This window comes from Danio rerio, chromosome 2, assembly GCF_052040795.2.
Source record: "Danio rerio strain M-AB ecotype USA chromosome 2, GRCz13ab, whole genome shotgun sequence".
In the NCBI taxonomy this organism is placed as follows: domain Eukaryota; kingdom Metazoa; phylum Chordata; class Actinopteri; order Cypriniformes; family Danionidae; genus Danio; species Danio rerio.
Window position 1 is genome coordinate 12375772 of NC_141022.1, and position 20750 is coordinate 12396521.

Genomic DNA, 20750 nt, shown 5'->3' on the forward strand with positions numbered 1-20750 from the left:
AAGGTGTGTGTATATCGGTGTCATATAAGGGCATCAGCAGGAAGGGAAGCAACGAACGAACGAATGTCTGTTCAGATTTAACAACCAGTCCTGGGGTTAAGTACCAGAAAACAGATGTAACACATTAATATAATTTAGTTTGCAGTCACGCTCATGTAAAAGTCATATTCAAGTTTTGACTTCATTAATTTTTGTTTTTACTAGTGACATAAAGCACGAGTATTCAAACACATGATTTTTTCACAGCATGTTTTTAAACATAATAGTTTAACTAATTTCTAAGAATAATTAGCCAAGTTATTGTATAACTGTTGTCTTTTGTGTATAGACAATCAAAAATATAAACATTTCGTATGGAGGCTAATAATAATGACCTTAATTAAAAAAAAAAAAAAAACTGCAAGAAAAAAAACTTTAAGAAACAAGACTCAATATGACTCCTGAATAATTATTTTTGTTTTATAGGAAAAACTGTGAAAAATTCCTTGGTTTGTTAAAGATTACTTGGGAAACATAATTTTAAAGAGCCCCTATTTTGCATTAAAAAGATCATATTTTGTCTTCACCATGGTGACAGTTAGTGCATAATATTTTACTAGTAATTTTTCAAGATAGTTGTATTCAGATTAAAGTGTAATTTAAAGACTTAACTAGGTTGTGTTAACTATAGGGAAGTTAGAATAATAAGTCAAATTGTTGTATAACAGGTTTGTTGTGTTGACATTCAAAAATGTAAATATTTCTTAAGGATGCTAATAATAATTACCTTAATTTTTTTATTTATTTAAAATTTCAATAGGGGCAAGGCAGTGGCGCAGTAGGTAGTGCTGTCACCTCACAGCAAGAAGGTCGCTGGGTCGCTGGTTCGAACCTCAGCTCAGTTGGTGTTTCTGTGGGGAGTTTGCATGTTCTCCCTGCCTTCGTGTGGGTTTCCTCCGGGTGCTCCGGTTTCCCCCACAGTCCAAAGACATGCGGTACAGGTGAATAGGATAGGCTAAATTGTCCGTAGTGTATGAGTGTGTGTGTGAATGTGTGTGTGGATGTTTCCCAGAGATGGGTTGTGGCTGGAAGGGCATCCGCTGCGTAAAAAACTTGCTGGATAAGTTGGCGGTTCATTCCGCTGTGGCGACCCCGGATTAATAAAGGGACTAAGCCGACGAGAAAATGAATGAATGAATGAATAAAATTTCAAGAAAAACTATAGGAATTAACACTAATTATGACTCCAGAAGAATTAATTGAGTTTTATAGGAAATACTGTGAAAATTTCCTAGGTTTGTTAAAGATCATAGGGAAACATTATTTTTAATTAACAGGAAGGCAAAAAACTATATCTCTTAAAGTTTGCAGGTGCAAAAATGTGCCTTGATGTACTTGAATGTTAAAAATGTGTTATCCTACTACATTACAAATTTACTTCTCAAATTAATTAACATGGAAGATAATTATTTAGAGTTTAAGTTATTTAATTAGCTTGTTTATGAAGACTGCAAAGAGAAGCATGAAAAATGAATATAAACAAAACAAATTATGACCTGGAGAAAATCTGATCTGCGCCTGAAACACCTGTAGGTGCGCGTTACAGCCAAAATTCTATTAAAAACATGTTTACTATAGGTATAAAACGTTCTAACTTTTCAGGCCTGTAGCCAGGGGTGTTTGAGTGGTTCAGAAGACCTATCCCTCACAGCCAAAGGTCTAGAGTTTGTGCTACACATGAGCTCATTTGTCCTATTTTGACTGATATGCCATCATAAATAATGAAAATAATCCATCAAAAAAGGCTTTAAGAGCAAACAAAATCATTTGTCGGCTGTTGCTTTGGTGGGACTATAATCTGATGTGAGAGAAGTCTTCTTTCACTACTGAATTGTTTTTAAACAGATAAAACATTTTACAGGAAACTTTTATTCTAAATCTTGGACCTTATTCCTGAAATAAAAATGAGCAATAAAAAAAGTGTCTTTTTCATTACATTTTATTTGTTTTTATTTTTCTTATACTTGATTCTTTTATTCTTGTTTATGTAAAGCACTTTGAATTGCCACCTTGTATGAAATATGCTATATAAATAAACTTGCCTTGCCTTGCCTTGAAGCACCAGAAGTAGACCATATTACATTAATTTGAATATATTTTGGCTATTGTTGATATCCAGGAGTTTTCAAATGTACTTGAAAAATTCTGAACAATTCATTATTATTATTATTATTATTATTAATAATATATTTTAATTTTAATTTTTTTATTGAAACGACCAAATTTTGACCGAGGACAGCTGAATGTGCTGGCCAGTTTGTTTTTGTCTAATAAATGATAGTACGATACAGTTTACTTTAAAACTTTAACAGATTGCTATTTTTTATAATGAAATTTGTATTTTTAAAAATGAGTTTTGTTTTAATTTTTTAAATGCAGTTTTTAGGAAATATATTTTAGTACATCAAAAAGTGTGGTTATGATGACATCTAACTAATCCAGCAAAATAAATTTCACTAAAAGGTAGTATTTAAATCTAATAGTTAAATAGAAACTGAGGTGTATAACTGCAAAAAAGTCCACTTTTTGAGGAAAAAAAGAACCACCCCTTTTACTTTACCAGGCTGGTTACGGGCCTGACTATTGTATTTCGTGAGGCTCTGAGTCTGAGGTCACTTCAAAAAAAGAAAAAAGAAAAATCATGAGCCTTCACCCAATTGTCCAGCAGTGGGCGCTGCAGTCCCGTTCCTCCTAATTGTACCTTTAAAATATGGACCTGACTGGGTTATGAGCCTATTATGATTTTCTGAAGGTCGAACCAATGGTCTGAACACAAATAGAAGATACAGATTCTCTGCTTATGTGTTTAATATTTTTAATAATACGCTTTGTACACTGGCTTGACTATTTTCATACATCTTTTTATTCCATTATTAAGAAGTTGCATCAACTTTAAAGACATTTGACATATCAAAAAAAAAAAAAGTTTAATGAATCCATTGTTCAAATTGTCTTTTTGTTGTCCTGTCACAGTCTAATAGTGTGCAACAAGAAAAAACGTTGGCAATTTGTTGGTTAGTAATGAAATATGTAAACAGCTTATACTGGCTAATTAGGAAATGGACAATTGTTTTTGTCCACAATATTTCACAATTAAGAAATTGTGTGTTTGTTAATGTGCTTTATGTCGATTTAGTTAGATTTATGATGATTACTTTAGAAAACACATTAAGTATATAGTTTGAACATCCCAAAATCACAAACAGTAATAAAACATTAGTTCGTCCCTGTTTAATTTCACGGAGCTGGATGTTTTGGGCAGATAAGCACGCTGAAAACAAACGGTACGTGACGTGACAGAACGTACAGTCAGTCCAGCCGACGTCATATCGAGCTTCCCAAGCAGTCAGTCAGTGCGCGAGAGAGGCAAAATGAAGTGAAATCAGCTGAAAGAGAAGCAAGAGAAACATTAGCTCACACATCTGGACGAAACCGATAACCTGCTCACCTAATTCGGTAAGTACTGGCTATTCTGAACGGTGCTATTTCATTTTATTTTCCATTGCGTGATAACGCTAGGTTCAAGGTTGAGTCAAGACTGATGGCAAAACTACTTCAGATGCACATGAAAAAGCGTGACTACTCTCTGTGCTTGGTTTTCTAGAATTACGCAATGTCTGCTTGAAAGCAATGAAGCTTGATAGCATATCATGGATCTTTAACTTTATCAACATCATGTCAGTAAACAGATGCTTACAGGACTGAAAATGTGAAAAGATAATACAACGCAAACTTTTCTCCGTTTTGCATTCTTAATTAAATGGCCTTAATATAATATTTACGATAAGTTAAATACCTTAGCCTGATGTTAATATGATGTGTTTAGGAGTCATGCATCAACGTTAAATCACACCATAGGGGCCATACATTTCTAACTTAAAGGATACACCCTCATTTGATTCTAGTGATAACAATGTTGCCAAAACTGATAGTTTGATGGGCTATTATTGTTTGTGTATGTATATGTATACAGAGGCTTTGTTTTGGTTCGCTTATGTTGGTTATGAGGGTACTAGATTATAATAACAGTAATAATAATATGTATATAATAAAAATAAAACATTCTAGGTTTAAAGAAAAGACTTAAATCTCCAGTTTTTTTTTTTTTTTTGTCATTTTAAGACTGTTGCAAGTCATTAAGCAAAAAATATTTAAGTTAAAGATTTATGCCAATATGAATGCTGAAAAGGAAAACTGTAAACCTCTAAAAATAAGGTTTATTATTTGGCATCTGTGATTATCTGTGACAATTTTTATTCCATATGTATATATGCATATATTTTTTAAACTGTTCACAGAACTGTTCTTATATTGTCTCAATATGAAAACCTTTTGAAACTTATTTTTAGCAATGTTGTTTTGGATATTTTAACAGGTCAACATTTAACAAAATTGGCTTATTTTTAGAAAGTGTCAAATACCTGATATATTTGCTTAATTAGCTAAACTGATAAACAAAGCGATAATTATGACAAACGGGTGTTAACATTGTAAAGTCTCCTATTCAATCTACAATAAACAAGGAATCTTACAGTAAGTTGCCGTTTTGGTTCAGTGCCTGTAAACCAGTTTATCTCGACCACATTCCCATCTAAACTGGACATTCATCTGAAGTCCTTCAAGGTCCCATGACCTGAAGGTTTAAAGGCAATGTTTTGGTCACATTCCTGTGTCCTCACAGCCTCATTCTTTCCCACCCCCTGAATATTTCTGCTCGGTGGCCTTAGAGGTCACAGACACTTCGGAGCCTAAGTCAAAAGCCAGCTATGAGAAAACTGGACTCCTAAACATGCATTTGCTAATGACACTGAAAATACACCTCAGAATAGAAAGCAGAAGGTTCACTGTTTTTGCTATCTTATATTTGACTTTGGTCTTTCTTGTGAAGTCAAGGTGAAGATATTTTTTGATGACCTAGACCCCATAAAATATTTTATTCACATTTAATGAGCATTTCTCATCATGGGATATTCTGAAAGAGAGCAAAATTATACAAATATAATATAAATAAATATATGTATATATATATATTAGGGATGTAACGGTATCAGAATTTCACGGTACGGTAATACCTCGGTAGGAATGGCACGGTACAGTATTTATTGAATCATTTACAGGAAAAACAAAACTAATGAAAATACCCCAAAAAAAGTGGCAAAAAAGTCAATGACAAACAAATTAGCCGTCTATCTGTAAGCTTTGAAACAGGAACTTCAATTTTTCAATTTTAATAACAAAAAATTATTAAACCATGTAAATAAAATTTAGTTTCAATTTAGTATTGTTGAAAACTCATCACATTCAACATTTAATCAATCACTCACTCACTTAGATAGAGATGGGTTTTAAGGAAAATTATCATATAACTATAATCTGGTAAAAGCTGGTATCTCTGGGCATTTACAATGTCCCCTGCAAAAGAAAAAAACCCTCTCATTTGGGACTGAGGTTTCTGGGACAGAGATATGACTTGGCCCAGGTTGACAGCTGTGGGTAACGTTGTGCATTGTCTTTTCCCCACTTGAGAGGACAAGCCATGAGTGGTACAAATCAATGTCAGCATCAATCTGAACAGTGTGCTGTATTCTGCAGTCCCCATGACTGTTATTAGTCGTATTCCCCAACTTGCAGGCACGTGCACACACAGGGCTCAACCTGTGCAGTGCACATGCCCTTTTTAGTCTTGTATAGAAAGTGCCCTTCCAAAATGATCAAAAGTGCCCCCGCGACGCGACACACCCTCCGCCCCGCTTTACAGTACGTGCGCGTCAACACAGCTGATCAGAATGCGCGCGACAACACAGCTATTCAGTTCTCTTTTTAGAGAGAAACTGAAATGCTTCCTCACATCCGATTTAAAACCCGCTTTAGGTTCGATCATTTCCAGCTCTTTTTCATCCCCGCTACCAGCAGCACACTCCATTTCCGCATTACTGGATCTGTAGCGACAACAGACCGCAAAGGATGATGGCCACGTCTGGACTGATGGGAATTGTAGTTTCCGCTACCTCCTGTTCGCTTCATTCACCTGATCAAATTTTCTCAGAAGACCTATAGTTTTACCGAGTCATGCGACTACGGTAATATTGAAAAAAATTGCTATTGCGGTATGACGGTATTTACATATATATATATTAGCGCTGCCAAAATTAACGTGTTAACGCATGCGATTAATTTTAAATAATTAATGCAATTAACGCAGTTCAGGTTTTTTTTTTACTTCAACATGCAATTTGTTCAACATGCAATAAATGTAGATAAGACCAAGGAAGCACTTTTTGAAGGCAAGTTCCAGTATAAAACAATTAGTTGCATCACAAGTTATCCAGATTTTCATGCAATTTCGGGTGTTTCATTTTTAACTTTCGACATCTGTTGTAAGTTGATACCGCATGGCGAACAGAAAGAAAATCCTCCGCATTTCGTGACTCGGTGTTCCTTTAAGGTAAGGTTCCTTTTAAGGCTACACGGTAGAATTTTAATAAGAGTATTATCTTAATCATATTAAAATCGGAGTATTGGTGTCTTATGTAAATGTACTCAGAACGTCTGGTGAAGTCGCGAGCTGTCAAAGAAAGGGCATTACTCTGCCTTTCATCATGAGCCCTCCAAGTTTAGCGTGTTTCCTCATTAAACGCAACGAAAGTGTATGCTTTGCGTTGTTCTGTCAGAATCCTTGTGAAATACAGTAATACTTTAGGACGCTTAGTTTAGGACGCTTAGCAAATTTGATGAACTTGATCATGCGTGTTGAATCTGAGGGGAGTCGCTCCAGTATGGAAGGCCGTTGGGGCCAAAACATCTGCAGCGCGTTGTGTGTGTCTGTCTGTGTGTGTGTCTGTGTCAGGCCCGTTGAGGGGTGTCAGGGGCGGAGTGAGCGATGTATCTGAGTAGGGGCGAGAGGGGTGTGCAATGTATTTAACGACCGGTTTGCAAGAAATTATCATTAATTTGCGGGCATTTGGGAGTCTCTGTGCACTTGCGGGATACTCGTAGTCTTAGCAACTGGATGAATGTAAAGGAGGATTAGGCAAAATTGTTTCTACTCTATAATTAATGTTCTCAACTCACAGCAATAAAACTTTACAATGAGTGCAACAGTTTGTATTCTATAGTTTATTATTATAATTTTTCATTTTCCATATCTGCAATTCCTGTATTTTGGCATTTTTTTGCAGTCCACTTAGAATCCAACATGGAAATCAATGTTTTCTTTATTGGCATTGATTGTTTTGAAATTTAAATGTCATTAACATGCCTGTGTTTTAGTTTCTGTTATAAATATGGCTGTCAAGCCAGGATCTTGATGGTTTATTGTGGGTATGTTGTTTACATGAAGAAATCTGTGTTACAAGTTAAACAAAAATTCTATTAAACAATAATATTTTGAATTTAAATATTTTTTTCTTGTGTTTACATGAATTTTACATTTAAGTAGGCAAAATGACAAGTTTCAGTATTTTAAATGCGATTAATCGCGGTTAATCGCGATTATTTTTTTTTAAAAGGTGTGATTAATTAGTTAATTTTTTTTTATCGATTGACAGCACTAATATATATATATATATATATATATATATATATATATATATATATATAGAGAGAGAGAGAGAGAGAGAGAGAGAGAGAGAGAGAGAGAGAGATAGATAGATAGATAGATAGATAGATAGATAGATAGATAGATAGATAGATAGATAGATAGATAGATAGATATATATATATATATATAGATAGATAGATAGATAGATAGATAGATAGATAGATAGATAGATAGATAGATAGATAGATAGATAGATAGATAGATAGATAGATAGATAGATAGATAGATAGATAGATAGATATATATATATATATATATATATATATATATATATATATATATATATATATATATATATATATATATATATATATATATATATATATATATATATATATATATATATATATATATATATATATATATATATATATATATATATATATATATATATATATATATATATATATATATATATATATATATATATATATATATATATATATATATATATATATATATATATATATATATATATATATATATATATATATATATATATATATATATATATATATATATATATATATATATATATATATATATATATATATATATATATATATATATATATATATATATATATATATATATATATATATATATATATATATATATATATATATATATATATATATATATATATATATATATATATATATATATATATATATATATATATATATATATATATATATATATATATATATATATATATATATATATATATATATATATATATATATATATATATATATATATATATATATATATATATATATATATATATATATATATATATATATATATATATATATATATATATATATATATATATATATATATATATATATATATATATATATATATATATATATATATATATATATATATATATATATATATATATATATATATATATATATATATATATATATATATATATATATATATATATATATATATATATATATATATATATATATATATATATATATATATATATATATATATATATATATATATATATATATATATATATATATATATATATATATATATATATATATATATATATATATATATATATATATATATATATATATATATATATATATATATATATATATATATATATATATATATATATATATATATATATATATATATATATATATATATATATATATATATATATATATATATATATATATATATATATATATATATATATATATATATATATATATATATATATATATATATATATATATATATATATATATATATATATATATATATATATATATATATATATATATATATATATATATATATATATATATATATATATATATATATATATATATATATATATATATATATATATATATATATATATATATATATATATATATATATATATATATATATATATATATATATATATATATATATATATATATATATATATATATATATATATATATATATATATATATATATATATATATATATATATATATATATATATATATATATATATATATATATATATATATATATATATATATATATATATATATATATATATATATATATATATATATATATATATATATATATATATATATATATATATATATATATATATATATATATATATATATATATATATATATATATATATATATATATATATATATATATATATATATATATATATATATATATATATATATATATATATAGATAGATAGATAGATAGATAGATAGATAGATAGATAGATAGATAGATAGATAGATAGATAGATAGATAGATAGATAGATAGATAGATAGATAGATAGATAGATAGATAGATAGATAGATAGATAGATAGATAGATAGATAGATAGATAGATAGATAGATAGATAGATAGATAGATAGATAGATAGATAGATAGATAGATAGATAGATAGATAGATAGATAGATAGATAGATAGATAGATAGATAGATAGATAGATAGATAGATAGATAGATAGATAGATAGATAGATAGATAGATAGATAGATAGATAGATAGATAGATAGATAGATAGATAGATAGATAGATAGATAGATAGATAGATAGATAGATAGATAGATAGATAGATAGATAGATAGATAGATAGATAGATAGATAGAGAAAGAGAGAGACCTTCAAAAGTTTTTTGTTTTCCAAAATCTGACCAGAAATGTGTCTGCAGCATGAAAGCAATATTGAACTTACTTTTTCTAAATGGATATTTATTGAGACCATTATGACATTTTTTATTAAAGATGATACATTTATATGTATATTTATTTATACCTAAAAACTAAGGTTGGGTGGGTCGATAGACAATGCCTTCGACCATTGCTGATGGCCCATAGCATCACAAGGCTGAGCCGACATCACGATTCATATGCATCTGAGATTTAGCAGTCAGCACAAAACGCCAGAGAGCAGTGCACGTCGGACAGTTCATGAAGGATGTACCGGCTGGATCATGTCTTACTATAGTTGTTAAACGTGATATTTAACTCATCTTGTCTATGTCTAACTACTCTTCGGTCTTTTGAAACTATCAGGTAACATGTCACGGCGTCAGTCTTTCGGTTTATGCTTGTACTTAGTAATTTTAACGGAAACCTCAGATAATCTTGGTTGGTGCCTGTTGGTTTTGAAGTTTGTCGATGCTATTATAACGACACTTTGTCGTTATAATGATCACTTTGCCTATTCATGCCAGAGTCCTGCGGAAAAAGTGATTGACGTGGTAACTTGTGCGTAGCTTATTTTTATTTATTTATGATTTGGTTATAGGTAAAACAAAGACCATGCGGATCAGGTAGTTGAAACGGTAGGCTACAAATAATTAATTCTTTATGAATTAATTATTTATTCATAATTAATAATTAATTTACTGCCGCCTACGACGACAGTGCTATCGTTCATCACGATGTTTCACATTAGACATTGTGCGATGTCAAATTGGTCGACATTGCCCAACCCTACTAAAAACATAATTTTAGCTGTCTTTAGTGTGGCGAAAAACTCCTCTACTCTCTTAGGCTGCACTTATTTAAATAAAAACGATAATAAAAATAGTAATATTGTGACATTTTGTGCTGCTAAATATTTTGCTTTATTGGAAACTTTGAAAACTGTTTGTTGCTTTATGTATTTGTTAAAACATTGCCACACTTTCACACATTATGATACATTTTTATTAAACTTTTACTGACAAATAAAAGGGGATATTGATGTGCGCATAGTTCAACAAAGAGAGAGAGTCATTGTTTATTTACATTTAACCCACAGTTGTTGAAATTTTTGATTCTGGTTGGCTGGAAAGTGTGCAAGAAAATCGTTTAATGCAGTTTTGATCACAGTTTGAAATAAAAGCTTGTCCCTCAAACATTAGTAATAGCCATAGTATTAGTTGCAGTAACAATTGCTGGAGCCTTCATTCCTCTGTGTATTCTCGAGGACACAGACGTGTGCTTCATCAGGGAGCCAGTAGACATCAACAAACAAGCTAGCATGCTAACAAAGATTTGCGGAGCGGAAGTTAACATGTGTTACTATGAGCTTTTAGATTTGATTATGTCATTTACATGCACACACACATGATCTCTCTCTCTCTCTCTCTCTCTCTCTCTCTCTCTCTCTCTCTCTCTCATGTGTGGTTCCTTTCTATCTGTCTGCCTGATTCAAAGCAGGGAACTATCGTGTCATAACTGATAGATTTTAACTTGGCAATAACTTCATCAGCTTGCTGTGCATTAAAGGATTTCAAATGGAGGCAACCACCATTTGGGGAAGCTACCTTATAGGCAATATATAAATGATATAATGCTGCAATCAAGACATAATAACATTTTGAATTTCAGCAGTAAAATGAGCCACTTCTGACCTCAATGTGTTCTGTAGTCAATGGTGTGTCATAGTCACATTTTTACCATGTCAGTTGGGAATATTTCATAACATTTTATGTTATTTTATTATGTCTAAAACAAAAATAATAGAAAATGCTAGCTGGCCTTTGAATACAGCTGACAAACACAATAGGAACATATAGCACTATAAATATGTATAAATTATAATATTACTATAAAATATATCTCAGAAATAACTTATTAGCAGTGTTTCTACTCATTTTGTGTATTAAACATACTTAAAATTTTGTGCTGTAAACATACAAAGTTTACTTATAAGTTTTACATATGCTAGATCCGTGCTAATTTTGTTGTTGAAAACGTGTAGGGTATGAGTAGCTTGATCCTGAATGGCAGTGTAATATTGTGCATTTTAAATGATGTTGCAAGCATTATGCTGTCTGTTGAAGCACATTTTTTTCAGGTTACTGATGCACTTCGTTTTACTAGTTGTCTAATTTCCCTTAGGTTATGCATGTTAAATTTCATTTCATTTCAGTAAAATGTGAGGCTTGATCTGTTTTTTTTTTTTTTGCTTGTTTTTTGGCTTATTGTGCTCGCTTGCACCCTCTTTTGGGCGTAATAGACAATACATTACTTTTTCCAGTAACATTAAAGGGATAGGTCACCCAAAAAAAAAGAAACATTTTACCCAACTTTTAGTTGTTTCAAACCTTTTTTTTTTCTTTTATTGAACACAATAAGATATGTTGTAGAAATCTGGAAACATGTAACCATTGACTTTAAAAGTATTTGTTTTTCCTACTACAGATGTCAATGCTTAAGCATTTTCGGCTTTCTTGATATATCTTCTTTGTAAACAACAGAATTAAAACATTCAAACTGGTTTGAAACCACTTGAGGGTGAGTAAATAATCTGAGATTTTAAGTTGTGTGTGAACTATACCTTTAAGGTATGCTTTTAAAATTAGAATATAATAGGCTTTATACACAGAGTTTTAAAGCCAGTGATAAACATCCGGTGAAAGCTTATTGTGACTATTTTCAATTTCACAAGGTTGTTTTTACAGCATTTAGGGTGTAATGTAATTCAGATATAATCAGTTAAGGAGACATTAGCATATGTTTAGTTGTTCAAACGTAAAACGAGATGAAAAACTGTTGTAACCATTAGCTGCTTCAGTAGCAACAGGTTAGCGCAGAAATTCCATTGAAAATACTTGGGTAAAATAAACTGTCATATTTTAATGACATGGCGGGGGGAAATGGGATTTAATGCAGTGCTTCTTGTCCAATCTGAGACCCACTTCATATCGTATATCTAACAGGCTGTGAAGATTGCTGATTTTTAAAGAAATTGCATCTTAAATGTGAAATTTTTTTAATGGAAAGACAAGTCACCGGAAGCCCTTGGGCTGCCTGGCTGAAAATAAAAGTCCATGTGCATATATTCATTCAGTCAATCATTCATTCATTTTTTTTTCCGACTTAGTACCTTTATTGATTTAGGGTCGCCACAGTGAAATAAACCACCAGCTTTATCCAGCATATGTTTTACACAGCAGATGCCCTTCCAGCTGCAACCCATCACCGGGAAACATTCACACACACTCATTCACGCACATACACTGCGGACAATTTAGCTTACCCAATTCACCTATACCGCATGTTTTTGGACTGTGGGGGAAACCGGAGCACCCGGAGGAAACTTATGCGAACACGGGAAAAACATGCAAACTCCACACAGAAATGCCAACTGACCCAGCCGGGGCTCGAACCAACGACCTTCTTGTTGTGAGGGGATTGTGCTGCTGTGATGCAGAAATTTTTATCATACATTTTTTAATTTTTATTTTTTTACTTAAAAGAAGATCTAAGCTGCAGAAAAAAAGTAGTTAATGGAGTGCTTTAAATAAAAAAAAAAGAATTACATACGTAATTAATTTCTGCTATTACATTTATAATTACACTAATGATGTCCCTTAAACATTAATCAACCTTAAACCTACACATAGCATCTGAACTTACCTAGATCATTCTCAATAGCACCAGTCATGTGTAATATATTATGAACACATTAAGTACATTGTATTTTATTTTTATGTTAGTACATAAATAGTTCAAAATAGTTACTTAATATAAAGTGGGACTGAAAAAACTAATCCTAATTTTTTTTTTCTTGTGTTAATGCTCACTGTAAAATGTTTGTACTTTGAAAGGCTGCGCTTTTGACTGTGCATATGTTAATGTTCACATTTAAAGAAAAAAATGTATACTTGAAACTTTAAGTTGAAGGAGAATAGGAAGGAAACCACCAAGACTCAAGTAAGGTCAGGTTTTAATCAAGATGGCATTAGTGAGGTATTATGTTATACACTCTCTATGCAATCAGCCTTTAGTGGTAATTCAATCTGGTTCCTCCTGCTTCTAATTTACCACTCTAGGGTGATTAGTAAGCCAGACCAACTGGCTAAGCTGCCACTTTATCAGCGCGAGCTTAGAGCTTATAAAAGTGTGAGTCCATGTTTGATTGGCTGAAAAGACAAGGTTTGCTGGGTGGCCTTTCGGTGCTGGAGGCATGTGCAGTTGTGTCCCCTGGCGGAGCCTTTAGGTCAGGGGTCTTGGACGGTGACCATCTGGACCTTTAGGGGGTGGTTTCCTAAGATGCTGCCTTTGTTTGCCCAAAACAATTGGAAGTTAATCTGAAGGAGATAAGAAAAGCCTCTGTTACATTGCCGCCATCAGCCAGTCTTCACGTAGTGTGTAAGGAGACATCTCTTTCTCTTTCTTGAAAGAGGTTTTGACTGACTGGCTTCCCTTTTTTTGAGGGGTGGAGGGGGGTTACAAAATGTGATACTGTAGGCTATAGGAGAAAAAAACGACAGTTCACTCGAAAAATAAACATGCTGTCATCATTTACATTTAACAAGTCTTTATTGAAGAAGATTATTTAAGGAAGATATTTTGAAGAAAGCTGAAAACCTGTAACCATTTACTTCCATAGTATGTTTTTTTAAACTATGGAAATGAATGGTTACAGATTTTCAGCTAAATTTCTTCAATGTGTTCAACAGTAGAAATATACTCATAAAGGTTTAAGAACTCTTGAAGGAGAGTAAATATGAGTACTTTTTATTTTTGGGTTGACTACAGTTATAGTTTTGCTTAAAATATTTAAACAAACCTTGATTAAAGGGGATAGTTACCCAAATATGACAGATTATGGCCTTTTTCTGTAAAGATGTCTCAAAATCATATGTTATTACTTACTGGAGCAATTTTACAATTATTTCAAAGTTCAAACTGAGTAAAGTAAAGACAAAGTAAAGTTCGTCTTTTGCCATACAAATACCTTATTGTGAACAAAATCAGAGAAGTGTCTTTAAATGAATTCACAGATTCTACCCAGTGAGTAGCTTTTTAAAGAGATTTACATCAGATATTGACACAATATGCACTTTCTGTAAATTATAAAGTTAACAACTGTACATTTATTTTGGTACTGCACCTACTCAAAAATATTTGGGGTAACTTTTGCTAATTTGTGATTGAGTTGATTTATTCCATTTTTATTTGGTTTTATTGAAACGGACAATAATACTAAGAAAGTGTTCTAATTCCTAAATCTTTTTCTTTTTCTTGCTAAATATTACATCCATAATTGCAAATTTTCCAACAATAAACCACTTTTTAAGGTCTTCATAAGACAATTTAAATAATATTTTGAAACACTTTCCGGTTCAGGAAACACTAAAGCTAGGAAAACATTATCTTGTCATGCCCTATATTCTCCTGTAACATTATTACTTTGAAATACTTACATTCTTAATATTTTATTTTTGTTTTAAGCTTTACTTTCTATCTATTTCTTGTTTAACTTATTGAATTGTATTATTATTAAATGAATATTGTGGCGGTCATTCATCTGTTTATTTCAATTTTTTATTAAATTTTTTTTTATTTCTTTATCCCCCTGGAGTCATCTATGTTTCTTCTATAGTTCACTATGTTTCATTTACTGTAATAATTGCTGACAATTTACTGTTCAATAATAATAAAATAAAAGTGGATATTTTTAATCATGTTTCTCATTGAGATAGGCACTTTGACAGTCAAGACAAAGAATAACAATGGCTTCTGACAATACATTGAGGTCATGTCATGTAAAATGACCAATCTGTATAAGAAAGTTAACATTAATACATAATAGCCTGTTCAAACAATCCTGAGCATGTTCACAGCATGAGCTTCATGTTACATAGTGACATATGAGCTTAAACAAACAGCATCAGCTGATAAACTCATTGCATCCCACATACACAGTGCTCACAAATCTATCTTTTAAATTAATATTTTATTAGGAAGCTTTACAATATTATATTTGTGCATATACATTCAATTAGTCAGTACTGAAGCCAAATCTAACAAAATAACTTACGATAATGGTCTAAAAACTACTACAGCCAAATTTATGTTATAGAAAAACATTAAATACAAATTTTAAAAAGAAGAAAACTCAAGAGAAGCAAAAAAATAAAAATGTTTGTTTAAATGTTGTAGTTTTTGCAATATTTTGCTTGAATTTCATTGTATTGTCTTTCAATTTCTAAATATGTTTGGTGATGAAAATATTATTTTAAGAAATATAAATCTAGTTTGTTTAGATAGACCAAAATACATTGCCTATATTCACTGAGAAATGGATAAACATATATTAATTTTTAAAATGGGGTGTACTCAATTATGCTGAGCATTGTAAGTCATTGTGTAACAAGAGGCTTGTGCTTACTTTTAGGGGAAAAAAATAGGGTCAAAAATGAAGGTCTGTATTTGCCTCAGTAGCTCCATAAAACAAAACCTTTAACATCAATGAATCATTTTATCCCACAAAAGGTTTGTTAAAGAAAATGGATTAATTGGATCATTACAATGTTCAATTTAAAGGAAAAAAAAAATGTTTGTTTAAGAACCATTGACTGAAAAGGTCTTTGGGGAACCACAAGTCGGTTCTTCAGTATCATCTCTGTGAAAGCCATTTGGGGACTTCAGATTTTTAAGAGTGCTCCCGATCAATCTTGGAATAGTTTGCCAAAGCTGTTTATTTGATTATTACAGTAAATGTTATTCAGTTTCTTGCATAGACCAATCATTTTGCATCATAAGACCTATACGATCATCAGGTGCCAAAGATTGAATACTGTTTTACTGTAATCTATCATAGACTACCAAAGTGCCAGTGGCCATTTTATAAATCAACAAGGACTCATTCATTCATTTTCTTTATGGCTTAATCCCTTTATTAATCAGGGGTCGCCACAGTGCAATGAATCGCCTCAACAAGGAGCAGTTTCACTTAAAAATTATATTTAGTGTAAATTAAATGCAAAATAAGATCAAACCACTCTTTTAAACCAGGGTGTCCGAGGGGTCTTAAAAAGTATTAAAAGTTGATAAATTAATGTAGATAAAATTAAGGCCCTTAAAAATTATTAAACCGTCTTAAATGCTATTTTGCAAGGTATTACATTTTATATCAGTTTTGATTATGCATTGATTGATTGTATGTAGGCATGGGACGATAACTGTTTTCAAGGTATACTGCGGTTTGGAAAAGTCAAGGTTTTAAAACCACCTACATTTTTTTACTTTTTTATTTTATTTTAGGACAACAGTATCCAGAAAGAAATCCAGCAGAAAAAAATATTCAAAGATCCCATTTTAAATTGTAAAGAAATTAGTGTTTTTTTAAACTAATGTAGACAGCAGAATTAATAATTCATTCAGAATTTATAATTCATAATTAATAATTCATTTTAATTATTTCGTCTTACATGTTTACTGCTCCAAAATATTTTAAACCTTTCAAAAAATAAAATATATTGTGTTCAAAGGGGGGAAATGTTTTTACCCAGACATTTAAAAAGAATATATTTTAGACCTGTAATCGCGATACCGTGAAACAGTGATTTTTCATCCAAGGTTATCATATACCGTCAGAATCTTATACTGGCCCATGCCAAGTTGCATGCTAAAGTTTGACTGAATTAAATCTGAGAATATCAGAATGCTGCATAGTTTATAAAATCAATGATATCCGACTAGATTTTACACCATGCTGCTTTGTTTACTGCAGTAAACAAGGCAACACCATTATTTCTGCAGCTCTATGGGTGCCAACTTAGCCAATTAGCTAGATTAAATCTATTTTTATTCAGTGAATAATGTTTGAATTTTGGATTAGTTACTTATATTAATATTTAGTAAATACACTGCTAGTTAAAATGTTGCCAGTGTTTCTGGTTGAAACCTAAAGTGTTTTTAAGGTCTTAAAATGTCTTAAAATAGGGCTTAAAAGGTATTGAATTTCACTCTGATTCCTGTATACTCTGTAAACTTAAATCCTTGAAATGGCTTTAAATGGTGTTTCGTTACAGAGGAAGCAGAATATTCACTGAATAAATACACATTATGTAACCTCACATTAAAACAGGAGACATTTCAAATTCTTCTCAGAGTTGTTACATTGATTATCAATTTTCCAGGTCAAAACTAACATATTCTTATTAATAAAAATTACTGATGGTTTAATTTAAAGCTTTATAATTGGGGTATTAACAATATACTTCCAACTATTTTCAGCGTTTCTTTGAAAGAGCTTGTAAAATAACAAAAATAAGCAATATTTCACCTCCTTTGCAGGCATTTGGCAGTTTAAAGCCAAATGGTATTATCTGGTTGCGTATAAAAGGCCTAAATGAGCTTTTGAATCTTCATTTTACATCCATATCAAAGAAAATTCTTGCATTCTTGTTTCCAATTTTGCCTGTCAGCTCCTCTTCCTGTAGCCTGAGTTTAAATTCAACATTCGGCTTCAACAGTGTGATTGAAAGAGAGTTTGCTGTGTTTGTTGGTTGCACTCCTTCATTATAAAGCTCTTGTCCATGGTTATACATGAAACCCTTTGTCTCCGTGGGCCAGGAACCTGCAGGGAGGACACAAAGCTTCTGCCGAAAGCTGCTTGACATCTCCTCTACAGATAACGCAGCTGAATGTGACTTAGGCCCTTCATTGTTGATTGATTTCTTATTTTTAGTTTGCCCGTTGCCATGGTTACAGCTTCACAAGGCCTTCTCCTTGAATCTCGGATTCTTTCTTTCTCGGATGTTTTATTATTCTAATGTGTTGTGACATGGGAATGTGTGTGCTGAGCTTTTTCTGTCATAACAGAAGGGGGCTGGAAGAAAATCTAATATAAACTGTATTGGATATCAATAAAGTCAAGAGGGGCCAGCTTTCAATATCCAGTATTGATCTGTGTAACACGATGATCAATCCCCGAACAAAGAAGAGCAAAATCAGCAGACAATTAAGTTGTTTAAATTACAATTAAACCGTATAGATGCTGTTTCTTTAATTTATTCCTGCGGTTGATTTATAGTATCACTTATCAGTGGGGTATATGCACAGCTAGTGCTTTTCAGCCAATAATAAACTTCCAAGGAAAGCTTAATATGACTATTTTTAATTTTATAAGGTTCTTTGTACAGCATCAATGTTGTTTTGTAATTACAATACATTCCGTTAAATAAACTTAAGCATTTATTTAGTTGTTCAAGCATAAAACAAGACAGCTAGCGCCATCAGGATCAGCAGGCTAGCGCAGAAACTCCATTAAAAATACTTCGGTAAAATAAACTTTATTCATTCATTCATTTTCTTGTCGGCTTAATCTCTTTATTAATCTGGGGTCGCCACAGCGGAATGAACCGCCAACTTATCCAGCAAGTTTTTACGCAGCGAATGCCCTTCCAACCGCAATCCATCTCTGGGAAACATCCACACACACTACGGACAATTTAGCCTATCCAATTCACCTGTATCGCATGGCTTTGGACTGTGGGGGAAACTGGAGCACCCGGAGGAAACCCACGCGATGGCAGGGAGAACATGCAAACTCCACACAGAAAAGCCAACTGAGCCAAGGTTCGAACCAGCGACCCAGCGACCTTCTTGCTGTGAGGCAACAGCACTACCTATTGCGCCACTGCCTCGCCGGTAAAATAAACTTTCATATTTTAAAGACAGGGCGGTAGGGCTGTGCGTTTAATTGAAATCGAATCACGATTTGAAAAGTTGCGATTAGTTAATCGCAAGAGGCTGTGATATAAGCACACTTTCGTTCTGCCCAATCAGAATTGCACAACAGAACTATGCGGAACGCCAACAATAAAAGACAAACAAACAGGAAAGCGCAAACGAGTGGGATCATGGCATCTGCCACTTCAGAAGCATTAATAGACTAATTAATATCAAAGAAAAACAGCACATCGGTAATATAGATATGTTTTGGTCACAGTCACCAAACAAAACCAGAACTGTTGCCACAGCATGACGAAATACAACTACCAGAACCTAAAAAGCACCACAGATGGTTATATGAGGAGCGTCTTGTTAAAAAGTAAACTAAAAGTATTGCCAGTGACACTGAATCTAGTAGCAAGCAACAGCAAAGTACAACTTTAGAGATGTTTGCTAATATAAGCTGATTCAGTTCCTTTTCCTTTTCACTGCATTTTAGCAGTAAGAAACTATGATACAGATTATTGAGCTGAAGCTTGACTACAAGATTAAATCGCAAATCAAATAAAAAATCTAAATATCTGTTAAAAAATAAAATAAAATAAAAAAACGCATATAAATATTTTCCCCAAATCACACAGCCTTACATGGCGGTGGGAAATGTAATTTGCAGTGTTTCTTGTCTGGACTGATACCCACTATACATTGTATATCTATAAGGCAGTGAAGGTCAGATTTTTAAAGAAATCAGACCTTAAACGTGGCAATTTTGAAGTGATGAGACTGGCTGGCTGAAATTAAAAGTCTGTATGCATATACCCTGTTAATATGCTCATTCCAAATGCTTTTTTTGAAGATAAATGTTGTAGTAAAATAGGTTATATTTGACAAAAAAAAATCTAAATCAAGATAAAAAAAAAAAAAATGTTTTATTTGCAAAAAAAAAAAATTAAAGCATTATTGTGCTTTATTCATTCATTCATTTTCTTGTCAGCTTAGTCCCTTTATTAATCCGGGGTCACCACAGCGAAATTAACCGCCAACTTATCAAGCACGTTTTTAAACAGCGGATGTCCTTCCAGCAGCAAACCCATCTCTGGGAAACATCCACACACACTCATACAATACGG

The 20750-nt window shown here is 31.4% G+C and overlaps 1 protein-coding gene across 4 annotated transcripts in view; it reads left to right on the plus strand.

Moving 5' to 3' along the window:
* The first annotated feature begins 3350 nt into the window (after nucleotides 1–3350).
* The window catches only part of greb1l (GREB1 like retinoic acid receptor coactivator), a 147663-nt gene continuing 130263 nt past the window's right edge, over nucleotides 3351–20750 (plus strand). For all 4 annotated transcript variants that reach the window (XR_015477331.1, XR_015477333.1, XM_087238429.1 and 1 more), the window contains exon 1: nucleotides 3351–3495. The gene's annotated coding sequence lies outside the window, so the exon portion shown is untranslated. The remainder of the gene's footprint in view (nucleotides 3496–20750) is intronic.